Source organism: Lepisosteus platostomus, chromosome 24 (assembly GCF_059453375.1).
Source record: "Lepisosteus platostomus isolate fLepPlt1 chromosome 24, fLepPlt1.hap1, whole genome shotgun sequence".
NCBI lineage: Eukaryota > Metazoa > Chordata > Actinopteri > Semionotiformes > Lepisosteidae > Lepisosteus > Lepisosteus platostomus.
In genome coordinates this window covers 8,369,131-8,384,046 of record NC_142634.1, presented here as the reverse complement: position 1 = coordinate 8,384,046, position 14,916 = coordinate 8,369,131, and positions in this window count along the sequence as shown.

The window sequence follows — 14,916 nt, the reverse complement described above, 5'->3', positions numbered from 1 at the left end:
CTCCCTTTGTTTATTTTTTACATACTGTAGCTTTGTTCACTTTCTTGCCCAACCATTCGGTGATAGATGTTTTTCATATCCATTTTCCTATTCTCAAATTAAACAGTGGGACAATCAGGAAACCTTTTAAAGTTTTGCTTCATTTTATAGCAATACAGTACCCTCTAGAACTTCTCTAGAAAACTAGATGTCCACTACTTGATAATTGTTGACCAAATGATTACAATGTTGACCAAATAAAATCTATCATCATCTGACAATTTTACAAGTTACTTATTATGGCCTTGAAAAATAAATCTTTTGCGTTTGTTTATTTTCTAAGATGTGTGATAACATTGTAGTCCAATATCCTAAATTCCAATGTCTGGTTGTAATTTGCAGGTCAAAAATTGCACTTTATTCTGAGATAAATGGGGAGATATCATTTTATGTTAGGGAGATGTTTATTGAATACAGCAGTGGTTTGATTGTTTTGTGAAAGAAGTGTATTTCCTTAAAAAAGAAGAACAATCGGCTTCTTCTGTAAATTATTGTTGTATAACATGTTGCCACTTGCTTCCATACATCACATCAGATGCAGGATTATAGTTGATCAGTATTATAGGGATTGAAAAGCATTGTGACAGCAAATAATTACAAATTGTCTCTGTCCAATACTTTCCAATGACCATGTGTATTATCATCATACATTTCTGTATTTATTTTGTATTAGACTCCACACTTTTATTTACAAGTAAAAGTGTCCTTAGAGAAGACAAAGTCAATATTTGTAGACACAAAATGAGAGTACAGCCTTGATACTGTGACTTGGTGCTTTCTGCAACTTCAGAGCAACTAATATTTCTTTAAACCGCCTATAATTTAAGCCTTCAAGTAGCAAAATGTAATGCATATACACAGAAAATCATGCAAAGAACAAATTCAATTAAATTCGGTTAAAGGTAGAGAAAACTCATTTTGACAAAAAACACCAAAGTCAACTTGACTTGTGATGCACTTTTTCTACAGACAATGTGTGATGGAATATCATCCTTACAGTGAAGATGTTTTGTATATTTACCTGTGTTTTCCACAAGCATTAATAAGCATCAAATGGGTATATATTTAGCTTCATTTCGTGAAAGATAAATCTGATGCTTTGAAATCTGAATCATTACCATTTTATGTGTGGCTCATGAACTAATTATATGTTGGGAGTTTAACCTTTTTTTTGGTCTCAACATTAAAAAAAAACATTTGGTGCTACACTACAGGAGGTGTCATCGTTCAGATTAGATTGTTAAATGCCATCCTGACTACTTGGTCTATAAAGATCCCATGGCACTGTTTGTAAGATTAGCTTCTACACTGCATCTGCACAATCTGACTTCCTTATACTTTCCCTTTGATTTGAATTTTGAAGTCATTTCTCACCTGATCTGGTGTGTAGGAGTGTTGCTGATACATTGTGGTGGCCATACATCCCCCAGGTTTCTGCACTTCAGTAGTGGAAAAAAGGGGTGCTCCTCCTATAAGACAGTAAATCCTAAATCAATGAAACTATGAAAGATGATTCTGTTGGGCTAGACTGTACAATAACCCACCGATTAAACTGTAAACGAAAGATTGGGTGTTTATTTAATCTATTATTCTGGCAAGAATTATATTCATTCTTTTTTAATGTTGTTTATAAAACTGTACATTTTTTATGATTTATTTCGCATTATCTAATGTAAATTAGTTTTGCACATATTCCTTTATTACTGATTGCTAATTACCAACAGACATAAATGACATTACTGTTCATACGTCTGAAATCTGTGTGATTCTTAAAAAAAAGTAAGTGAGCGCTGTGGACTAAAATGTTGTAAAAGGTCAACGTTTGCTATAACTGCTTCCTCATGGTTAGATTGTATATATATATAGAAAAAATGCTGACATATAAAATAAAAAGACATGACTGCCTGGGCCTAAGGCAGCTGAAGGACTCTGAAGTAAAGCTATCTATATCATTTAATCCACTGCAGATCTTGCAATCTGATCAGGACATTCAGTTACCCTGGGGGCTCTGAGGTGTCTTCTAAGTCTCACCACCATTGACGTTTTATACTCAAACTAATCTGTTAATCCATAATTCACCGGCAATAGAGCATATCAACTCAACTTTTATTTTGACACCTTTTATGACCAGAGATATTGGACTCAGGTAGGAGGACTAGATGTGGGTATGAAATGGATAGGAGAGTTATATGTGGAAAGAGGGGTGGAAGAGGAAAACATCTTTTTGAAATCTCTAGTTTATATTGAAGCTATTCTTCTTATTTTCTGCTGATATAGTATCAGTAGTTCCAGCAGCTCTTCTAGTAAATTCTATATTCTGATGCATTTTTTGATGTGTTTCTGTTTGACACTATTGCTGACTGCCCACATTTTTTTCTTTTAAACTCAAAGTTCTTGAGTTTTGTTTTGTAAAACTTTTATGTTTTGTGTATCCATTTATTTTTCCTAAATTGTGTATTCCAAGGATACAAGGCTACAGACACCAGCAGAGGGAAAACAGCAGGCCTCAGAGTCTCAAGCAATGCTTATTTTACAGTTTGTGCCAAATATACATCATGCATAATGCCTTCTAGTGCTGTTTTAGGGCTTTCGAATGTGCAGGTATTGTGCTCAAGGCAGCTTAAGTGATGCAGGTCAACAGAGGATATGCAGGGAACCAGCTGTGAAGAGCAGCATCAGTAGATTCTTCAACGCTTAATTTCCTTAAGTCCCTCTCATTCCATGTTATTTAGGTTTCTAATACCCCTCCATAGGAGTTTAAGCCGATTAAAACAAGGCTAAAACTAGAATTAGTTCATTTGCTGTTTTTATTCAATTTTATCTTTTCCACCTTCAGTCATTATATTTTGATATCTCACCTAAACTTGAAAATTGCCATACATTTTCTGATCAGATATACTGTATAGATATTTGATATATATAAACAAACCATGTGCTTGGAACATAATTTATTCAGAATTAAGCCTGGTAACCATAAATACCTTATTTATACTGTCAATATGAAACACCACACTGTGTAACTACAGTCTCGGTATATATGAGAATATAAATCAAATCTCTCTATATGCAAAGACTGCAATAGGTACCCACTGTTCTGCAGCACAACTTCAATATTCCAGCTATTGGAACTTGCTTTAAATCATTAATTAATAACTTTATATAAGAACACATAAAATAAGAAGTTACACTGTTAGCTTTATGAACATTTGTGTCTGTCTGGTCTGCTGATTAAAGCCTTTTGCAAGGACTGTGTGATGAAATAACGTCCATCTCATGCCCAGTTTATTTCCTTGAGTGAGTCAAGCCAAGCTTCTCCTAATGAGCAAATATGCAACCGAATACAAAGGATTTATTGCCCATTCTTTAAGCTCAGATTTACCAGTTCATTTCTGAACGCATCTCAGTTACGGGTACAAAAATATCTTAAGATCACACTTTGCAGTTGGAACCGCCATCTGCCAAGGATGAAAACTAAAGGCATCTGCTCTCTTTGCCAGCTTGCATAACAAGTTGTCTCAAGGTCACAGGAGAGGTAAAAGGCTTAATGAATTTCTATAAAAAAATAAATGATTATATATCTAACACTACTAAGGTCAAGATTATATGAATGGTGGTCATACTCCTTTATCTCATAATTATGGAAGGTGTCAAAACAGCACTTTTCAGAAATGTAATCCTATAAGAGCCTACTTCCATCTTTTTGGCTTTGGGACTTGGACTAGGATTCTTTGAGGCTGCTGTCCTGAAGCTTCTCTAAGAATTTTGTCTGCTAGTTGGATCATTAGCTTTCCTAGGCATGCCTGGGTACTGACAGGGGGTGTGATGTGAATACTGATTCATTGCTCCTGGTCATGATGCATGTCTTACTAACCTCTATAAATGGGGAATCAGTACAAGTACAAGTCCTGTGTGTGTCTGTGTGTCTGAGCAAACTATGCAATGCATCCTAGAGGACTGCCCAGTTGTCTGCACACCCTCAACACAGCTGGACCAGAAGCTATCGCTGGGCTCAAGGACTATGCAATCACTAAATAAATAACTTCCATCTGACCCTCCATCTTTATTTGGAACACTTTTCCTGATGAGGCTCATGGATGGCCCTAAGTAATTCAGATTGTGATTGCAGATTCTGCAAAACTAGGCTTCTACCACAATTTCCAGCAGCATAATAGGGTGCACAATTCTAATATCCTGTATAAATATCTCTGTATCCTTGTCTCTGAACTTGTTTTACCTGACTTCCTTCTGAGACTGGGACAGTCAGGTTGAAGTCTGTTATCTTCCACTCAGATCCCGGGCTTTTTGTGAAACACACATTAGGTAGTTCAAAATTATGAAATCTATATAGTTAGAAAAACAGTTAATTATAATAAACTTCACAACACTTCTTACCCGTAATGTCACAGTTAGGTCACATACTGTACCTTAGTCTATTTTATGTGCCTATAAGATGGACATCAAATAAAAAACAAACAGAAAGCTGAGTCTGACCTGGTATCTGAAGGAAAACAGCACTAGTCTTGTTTAAATGTAGCACTGAGTATCATGAAACAAGGCTTATTTTGAAATTGTCGATGTGCTTGGAGAAATAGATTTGGGGAAGATGAATGACCAGGTTTCACAGGATATAGTCTGAAAAAATCCCTGTCCAGGGGCTGTGTTTAGTATACATTTATTGGTATGGTAAAACACTTCAGGATACACTAACAAAAATATTTTTATAATTTTAGCTCATCATTTCATATATTTTAATTTTGTTATAAAATTACATCACTTGATTTAAAAATTGCCATTATTATTTTGCCCCTAACTCAGCCAGAATTGTTTCATAGTATGATTACAGTCTAGGTAGGACTCTAATTATGGATATTGTTTCATTCACAATGATTAAGGAACTTGATAACCTGTTCCCTTGTAACATGTTCCAAAAATCCTGAATAGTACAGTAGCTAACTGTACTCATCAGTCAAATGTTATGAACCTCTGCTGAATAAGGTGTTTTGTCTCTGCAAACAGCTGGAACCATTCAAACTGGATGTGGCACGTGTTCCACAAGGATTCAAAATATTAATATCCTAAGCCCAAACCATTCTTTCAGTGGGATCTCCATGCATTGCAGTGGTGATAAGGGTAATGGTGCATGCGATTGAACTGCATGTCCCACTGGTTCCAAAACATTTCAATAAAATTGAGATCTGGGGATTGACTGAGAGTGTATTAATATGCGGGTGCACGTGTTTGTAATTGTTTTAGACTGCGGATTTTTCAAAACTCAGGTTATTATAAGGGACTATATACAGTATGTGACAGGCAGCACTGTTTGTTTAATACAGATATTTAATTCTCTCTGAAATGACCAAAAAACTATTCTAAGAGATGGACTGAGCAAGTTTAATAAGTCTTTTCAACCTATCCAGCTAAAGCCGGCCTGGAAATGTTGATAATTGTGACAAGTAGAGTAAATCATTTGTTAAACTCAATAGTTAGGTATAGGGAATGAGAGAGAAACAGGAACGCCACAGCCCTTAAGAATCATTCTGGTCACCCTGGCGCTAGCTTGTTATTATAAATTTGGTCCTTTGTCTATCACTGTGTCACATTGTCTTTTTAATACATTAAAATAGGCTGTCAGAATGTATTATCACCTCCCGTTACAACCTGATATGACATGAATTCAGTACAATCATATTAACTTGGCCAGTCATTACAGGGTGTCATCTATATTCTTTAAGGGGAAAAAATGGCAACAAAAAAGTCTGTGCAGAGTCTTTCTATTGATTCTGATTATAATTTATCTCTGTCCTTTAGGAGCAAGATTTGTATGTGACTTACACACACATTCTCCATATTTAGCACTAACAATCAACTCGGTATCACATTGAGTCTGTCAATAGCAGGTTATATTACTTGAGCAGGCGGAAATCAGCCTGGCCATGAAAGCCAAGGTCCCTTTGAAGTGGTGTGATGAGAACTCAGATTCTGTACGTCATTCAATCACCACAGCTTTCCCCTCAGTCAATATGGGGTCCTCTGTCAAGCTGTTCCCTACGTTTATAATTACCCTCTGTTTGGCTTGATGTTGGTGGGGTGTGGGGATAAGGACTCATCAAGAAAGGTCAGTGTGAGCCCAGTGGATGTGTTAGGGGAGGCTAATTAATATGAACAATTAGAGTCTAGGGCTTTGCATTATTTATTTGAAAGAAGGAGACAAATCAATGGGAATGTAATGTGGAACTTAATTACTTAAAGATGTTTCCTATCCTAGGCCTGGCCTAAATCTCACTTTTATAAAAGAGAACAAATCCCTTGTCTACATCAATTTGATTAATTTGTGCTATTTTTTAATTTTGTTTTAAATAGTAAGTTATATACATAGTATATACTGGTATTTAAGAGCTTTATGCATAATGGAGTTTTCAGATGTACTGGTCTGCTTCTTGAAAAAAGCCAGCATGCATTTGAAGAAGAGATGAGATGAAAATACCTACAGTAGTATGCAGTATAGCCGATCACAGAGATGTGCAGAATTCTCTCCACACAGATCCCCAGTTGTGTTACCTAAATAGAATAAAAGACTAGAATAAAAGCTGAGAAACAGTATACTTGTGAAATGGCTTTTTCATTGAAAACTGAATGAGATTTAACAGGGTCTTCTAAAAGTCTTTTTCATTATACTTCCTGACCAAAGACATGGAGACGGTGTTAATGCAAAAGGAGTCAGAGACTCTAATACACACTTTATTTATTGTGTTTATTATCTTTCTGTCCTGAACTTTCCTGCCTTTCTCACATGTATAATGAAATTCATAATACATCTAGAAAATTATTGTACTGGCTAGAGTTACAGGCAGAGGGTACCAGATGTACCTCCTGGAGTTAGTGGATGTATTTATATCTCCTGTGGTCCAGCCTAGCAGCAGTAACTATCAGCATTATGAACTGTTCAGGTATGAAAAAGGCTCTACAGTCCTGAGGAATTAACCCTTACATTTCTACTGTATCTGTATGGATGCATATGTGTGTATATAAAATATACCACTGTCATTAGAATACATTTCATTTAAGAACAAATTTGAAATTAGAAACCAAGAGGTAAAAAAAAACCTTGAAACCCTATTATTTACAAGAGATACACAGATTGACATGGCTGAAAAGTACTCTCAATCGGACAAAAGGTAATCATTTTAAATCTTTAGAATCCAGACACCTATTTGTGGCTGTCAGCATTGTTTCCTCTGTGAGAAATGAAAGCTGGAAGATTAACTGGTAGTGCGTAGAAGGGTCAGACACAATTGGTTCCCTGGGTGTGGGTTTTCACTAAAAGATAACTTTGATTTATAAAGGTGACCTGCACTTTTCTCATTACACCTGGAAAAAATCAGGTCACACTCCTTTCAAAAAAGTGGGCCAGTGGCACTAATGGGGCATTACAATGGTGACACTGCAAAATAAATGGTCCTGCACGAGCATTAGCTATCAGTCATAGAATTTATACCTTCACATACAAAAGTGATGAACCCTGCTGACTCGGAATTCACTGTGTTATCACAGATTAGCCCTTTGTAGTGGCGCAGTCTACAACCGATTCACACCTGTACTGCCAAGATGTATGACCGCTGTAAATAAAGTAACAGCATGTCTTCTTTAATTCAAGATGTGTTTGCTAAGTTCATTTTTTGGGGTTCTGGGGTGGCATGGTGGTGCTGTGGTTAGCATAAGTGCCTTGCTGTGCTGAAACCCGGGATTCAGTGCCAGCCCTGGGGTGCTGTCTGCTTGATGTTTCCTCAAGCTTGTGTGGGTTTCCTCCCAAAGTCCAAAACTATTCTGAAAACCATCCCATGTGTGAGTGTGGGCACCTCTGTGCTTGTGGCTGTTTGCCCTGCAACAGACTAGTGTTCCATCCTGCCTGTATCATGCGAGGCTCTTGCTCCCCAGTAACCATGATTTGGAAGGCGTGGGTAGAAAATGGATGTTTTGTGTGTGTCTGTGTGTTCGTGGGCTTACTGAATCTTAGAGCAGCTAAGTATTAAATTATTTTAAAATCATAAATGTTTTGGGTGTCATAACATTCTAAATAAATGAGTATATACAAGCGTATACACTTTTGTTTGGGGATAATGCTAGCAAGAATACTGGGACCATCTATTTTCTCCTCACTGTGAAGAAAACAAGAAAGCTCAAAATAATACTCATTTGCAGTTGAAAAGGAAAAGATCTGTGCAAAATGAAAAATCAATACCGAAATTGATACTGATCTCATAATCAAAGAAAACTAAACTGAATTCAGCTTGTTTTAGAAAAAAGCTTCCCAATGTCTTGTTGATTACTGAGGCAATTATTCATGAAGAGTGCAGAGAAAGCAGGGTGTTTGCTTTGCATTAAATATCTTTGATCTTTTCCTCGGCTTTGCTTTCATATGGCTTCCGTGTCAGTACCCAGGGTACCCCCATGACAAGATGGAGATCATGGAATCACGGCGAGGAAATAAAAGATTCATTAGAGGACAAACCACACTTAAACAATGTGTAGTCCCTTGTTTAAATAAAATGTTTCCTGGATTGTAAATATTTGTACAAAGCTGCTTCCTGTATTGTATTACATTTTTTGTTTAATAAAACAATATGAATAGAAAACAAATAGTCTGCTTTCTATTAACATGACAGCTGTTAACATAATTAATACAAAAATAAGTCAGCTGCCACTTTAGAAATTGTGATGTTTTTATTTATTCTGTGATATGGCAGCACTAAAATAAGAAAGTTGTCTGTGTATATAAATATAAACAAGATTTTCCTGCTGTGTAATTCTAAGAAGCTAAAAAGAAGGCTTAATCTGATTAAATATGTCACATTTACATTTATAACTATTAGACGGGCTTTCAGAAGGAAAGTTTTTCCAACCTGTACTTGTAACATATAGTATAGGTGTGAAAATGAAGATATACTGTGTACTGTAAAGGCAGACAGCAAAATTAAGTAGCGACAGGGGAAAGGATTTTGAGGTTTTACCACATTACTCTTAATTTAAGGTAGTATTTTTAATTAATTCAAGTAGGGAGCTGTGTCAGCAGGCGTAGGCTGCAAAGGAACAAGTAAAGGTTTATTCCCTGCTGAAAAGAGAAGAAAAGAAACACAACCTTTCGGCTGTGCACACCCGAAGAAGGCTCCACAGCCGAAACATTGTGTTTCTTTTCTTCTCCTTTCAGCATGAAATAAACCTTTACTTGTTCCTTTTTAATTGACTGTCAAATTATATCTGAAACACTTTAGTGGGGTTTAAAAAAAGGATTGGTCTTTTTCAGGAACATTGACATTCTTTTTCAATTTGCATTTCCATTTGTCTGGGATAGCAGAAAGATCAATTATTAAGCATTTTGGAGTCAGATTTTTGTTTGCTGGGCAATACTTATAAATCTATTACAGAGAGTGCAGTGTGAGTCTGGCAAATGTGCAAGGTACTGTCCTGTAGGTACTGTCCTGTCCAAGGTACTGTCCTGCAGGGCTCCCACCGAGCTCTGGTATAATTCCTGAAACTTGTAATTAGTATGTATTGACAGGGTTCATTATTTTGATCATCTAAGGAGAAACAGCTGTCAGCTGTAATCTGTCTCAATTTGTTTTTCTTTAAAGAGCAATTTTCTGAGGATTTAAGTAGAAGCAATTGAACATATGGGTCCTAGTACATACAGTAGCAATCACCATTCTTTAAAAACGTCTTAATTCTTAGAAGCTCTGGTGGCAAGAATCTTCAGTGCAGGCTGTGTAAAGACATTGTGAAAACATTGGTGATAGAGACTGTAACTTTCAATGTAATATAACCCTATTTTGTATGTTTATGTGCAGTATACTAGTTTCCATGTATTTTAGACAAATACACAACATTGTGTTTTAATTGCAATGTAATTGCACTTACTTGAAATTATTATTTGGTAACATGCAGCATGCAATTCAGAATAAGAAACCTTAGTATATTATACTTAGTATATAATATCATATTTTCTGTGTTGAATGATTATATTTGGTGCTGATAAACTGAGGTTTAATTGACATTATAATTTTACATTCAGTCCTTTTACTTATAGTTTATTACAATAGCTATTCAGAAAAGGTTACACTAAGTTCAGGTATTTACCTGGGAAGTACTGGGAAGAAACAAATACTTTTTTGTAATGTGAATCAGTGTAGAAGTGATTAATTATTACAGCAGTCTAGGTGTTAGGTCAGGAAAACTAGTGGGTTACAGCAAGTATGCATCAGATGATTTTTTATAGGATGATGTGTTAGATTCTGGATGCTGAAGGATTTCGTCTGGATTCTCACTCTCCAGCCATTTGAAGGAAAAAAAATGTTGCAACTGCTGTGCATTGACATAACATGAAAGGAGGCTGCAGTTATAACCTGAGGTGCTTCTTCATAGAATGATGGAGTATGGCTTTGAAGGTGTGCTGGTTTATTGATTAGGCGAGCAGTCAATATCCATATGCCCAATTAAGTAGGCACTCCTCGTGGTCAATGGCCTAATTGTCATGCCTTTCATGAGTCTTTTAATTTAATTAACCTCCCTCCTACGTGATGGCCACTTCTCAGATTTTTCTTTGTGATTATCTTTGGATTGCTATTGCTCATGTGATATCCAAGACAAAAAAAATCCCGGTTGATCACACTGCCAGAATGGCATCTAGTAAAAGTTCTTATATTTTACCTTCAAAGGAGAGAATGTTGGAGGACTTTCAAAAGATATTTCAAAACTGTTGAAACCGTTGAAATATTAAAAATCCTGGAATGTGGATACAGAGCTACCATTTTATTTTTTAGTCTCTTCTTAGAATTCTGCTATTTTAGTTCCAGTCATTCCTCCCTTTTCTCTTCTTTTTTCATGCTTTCTCGATGGAGTTTTAATCATATTCTCATGGCTTTTTTTTGCATAACTCTTCTAAATACTTTTTTCATTTATAATTCTATGTACAGTCTTGGTTGCCACAGTGCAACAAAGATTCTTCCAGAGAAAAGCGACCACATACAGATATTTATTGATATTTAGTAAAGGTGTTGTATTGATGTAAACTACAATAAGTATTTTTACATCAGTTTAGTATGTTTATTGGAACCTTTGTATATAATTTTTAATAATATGTCTATGAAGTTCATAGGCCCAATTGTGCACACTGTCATTAATTAAAGAGATAAAAAGCCATTAAAAATCTTATTTTGTCCTGTCCTGTTTTGTTTGGAGTCTAAGACAAACTGTAGAAATGAAAGGAAAAATAGTATTTAGAAATATTATCATTGCAAATATACACTCAGTACTGAATATCTTTTAATGTGAGTCCCCTGCATTGAAAAATAAAACACAGCATAGCATCCTGGGCTCAAAAGCCCTATAGTGTTTTGACTTTCTTGTGTAATTCCATATAAAAAAACTTATTTTATTAGTAGGGTTGCTGCCTCCTAGGTATTTCTATGCAATATCGAATGGGTCAAATAAAACTTCAAGGTCTGTTCTTGAAGGAATTGTGTGTTGAATGCTTTGCTGTACTGTATGTAGGTAATTAAATTCTTGGATTTCTGTCTTGCTGATTAAAAGTGTGCAAGAGGAAAGGACCTTTTGAAACGCTGGCAGGTTTAGGATATATTTATGCAAGCCTGTCAGGTTGCTTAGAGAAGCTTTTTTTTTTAATACTGTCCTATCTCATTTATCTGTGGAGCTCATCTGTGGTTGCCTTGAAAAACCAAAGGTCATTCCCCTTTTCAAAGAGAAATACCACTGTGTTGACTGGCAATTGATGATGTACAACTTCAGTTGCAGACTCTTTCTTAAAAACACAATACATCTGCTATTTCTGAAGATTTATCCCTGGAAATATCCACAGTATCCTCTTAAACATGAAATGGGTAAAACATTTTAATTGGATTTGTGATGGCAGGAAAGCCTTCAACCAAAATGGTCTTGTTGGCACTTCTTGCCACAGTTCTTACCAAGGTTCATACCAGTTGAAAAAACAAACAGAATCACAGCTGGAGTGTAAGGAAGAGACTGGCACACTTCTCACAGTTGGTGCTTGTCTTAGCTCAGCCCTTTCCAACATTAATGAACTGTTCTACCTCCAGGACATTCAATAGAGATGAAGGAAAATGCAATGAAAAAAATCCCTTTTCTTTTCAAAGCAGAAATAGATAGCTGCTGGTCTGAAGTATAAAGCTTCACTATTCTCTTAAAAAATATGATCTTAACCCTGTGCTTAGATACACTGTACTGTACGTACATACAAGTGGGAAAAAAAGTTTTTTGCATTGTACACTGGATTCTTTTTTAAATCATTTCAGAGTTGTACGTTTTTCCAAATGTATACCCTGTAGAAAGTTGTGTGATAAATTAAAAAAATCAGTGTTGATGAAAATCATTTAATTTGAGTCCTTTAATGGGCTAATTCCTTATTCTTCCACTTCTGCCAACTGCTTCTTATTCTAAACAAATAGTTTTTTGGTGTTCACCATTATATGAGCTGGGAAAATGTGGGAAATTTTATACTTTAGAATAGGTCAACAGAATAGATGTTAGTCACAATTATTTAATAAACTTTCAGTCTAACTTTCAGAATGACTTACGGAGCCATTCATCTACAGTAAATATACATGTATAATATGTATAATATTCATTTTGTTTAACAAGTAGGAAGTAACAAAACAAATTCTGCTCATACATGTCTGACATTAAAACCTTCACTTTATGTTTATGTATCTTTTCATCCCCACTCCCAAATCACTCTAATTTATAATATTAATCATAAACATTACGTTTCACAAGTTGTTCTAAAAAAATGGGACAGGGTTAAAGTAAAGAAAAAGCAAATGTTTTCTTGGTCTTCATTTTACTGGGCTTCAAAGAAATACCTGCATTTCAAAGAGGATCGACATGTAGGCATATTTTCTTTTGTTTTAGGAAAAAAAAAACTTCATATCTCTTCTTCTAAGGAGAAATATCATGCATCATTCTGTAGAATCACTGAAGTGTTTTTATACCTATTAATCTTTTTTTCACTTCATCTTGGTTCCATGCTCTGCAGGGAAATCAGCGTCTTCATTATTATTGACTTCTAGTAGGAAAAAAAATGCAGTGACAGAATGAGGAAAAACATATAGATAGGTGTTTACTATAGATGGACATGGAATTGGGTACTGCAACAACACCACTGGTAACAGCGACATTGATATCCAAACCTAGCATGACACTCACGTTGTACTCTTGTTCCATACTAAAGTTTTGGGAAATGTTCCTAGCCAAGGAAAGAAGTTTATGAAGAAAGTTTTAGACTACTTTATCTTCACTCCCCTGAGTGTGTTTTGTAAAAGGAGTGAGGGGTCTTCAGCTATGTATTAACCACAGAACTATAGCTCCATTCTTCATTTTGAATACTTCTGAATTATGTTAACAGTTTTATTTTAGACTTCCAAGATGATGATGATAATAATAAGTTAGTAGTTGTGGTATTGTTAGCTTGATTAGCATAATCTTGCTTGATCAGTATTTACAATTACAAAGTACTGTAGCCCGTATAACTCAAGAGTACTAAAGAAGCTTAATTATTTTAATATTACTGTGAAGCAGTCCTTCAGTTAGAGTACAAAGCCATGTATAAGTTGTAGATATTAAATCAACGATTGCACAAAGGTCCTTTTCTTCAAAGAAAAATGGATAATAATCCAATGTTCTGTATTCACTCCAGTGTGAATCAAGATCTGGGGTTTGACGATTTCCCTAAGCACAGGAAAATTTAATTAACAAATTTGTTAATTCCCCTAACTCTTAGCCGTACATTTCATTTGTGTCACTCTCATTCTGCTGTTCCTGGTGCTTGGGGAGTGTTGCTGCTGCGACCTGTGACTTTAATTACATGGCCGTGCCAGGTCTTTTCTTATAGAACGGAAGAGAAAGGTCACAAATGGCCTTTTCAGTAGTACTGTTCACAGGCACTCATCAAAAACAATTCAAAACTGTTTTGCAAAATGATTTTTGAAATAGCAAAATGATTTGCATATTTTAAAAGTTTCCAAAATATACTGTATATGGTTTTACTTTGTTACATTTTAATCAGGCCAATCAGTAAGCACTCTATCCTATCTAGTCCTACATATCATATAGGACTATACATCCTTAATCGATTCTCCAGTGGTTCATCATGGGCTGATAGTGTAGGGGATGGAAAGGCTTAAGTCAGCAGGGCTACCCTTGGCCAGCTGTCCAACTGAGACATTTGCAACCCATAGATCACCTGTGCAAGTCCTTGGGCTGCTAGAAACCAGAAACATTTCTTCTTGTTTATCAAGTTTCTGTTCATTTTTACATTGTTCTTCTTTATAATGTCCTCTTGCAGATACTGCATTATGATCTCTTCTTACAGTAGCAGCATCAAAAAGGTAATTTGCCAGATGTTTTAGGTTTGGGTTTTTTCTTTCATTTTGGGTTAGACCAGCTCAAATGTAAGTTAACCTGGTATAACCCAAATATAATTAAATTTTACTAATGTTAATTAAAAACATTTCAAAGTCATGGTTGGTAAATATTTTAAAGTATTTCTGTTTTCAGTTAGTTTATATTTTTAGTACCGTATTTTCCTATAAGGTTCTAGTAACTGCTGCTCAAATGTGGGGGTATTTCCTATTTTTTCTTTTGTCTGTGTGTTACCAAGTATAACTATTACTATAATTACACCAGCTCACTCTGTGATTGGGTATTGGAAAGCATAGTCTCTTTTCTGATTTTGATTTGAAATAAGATAGGGTTACATAAGACTCTGAGCAAACATGATGACTGCTTCTTCATTTGCTGGGAAGCTGGATGCACAGCAGATTTTTTAAAGTCACCTCTTTGCAAAGTGAA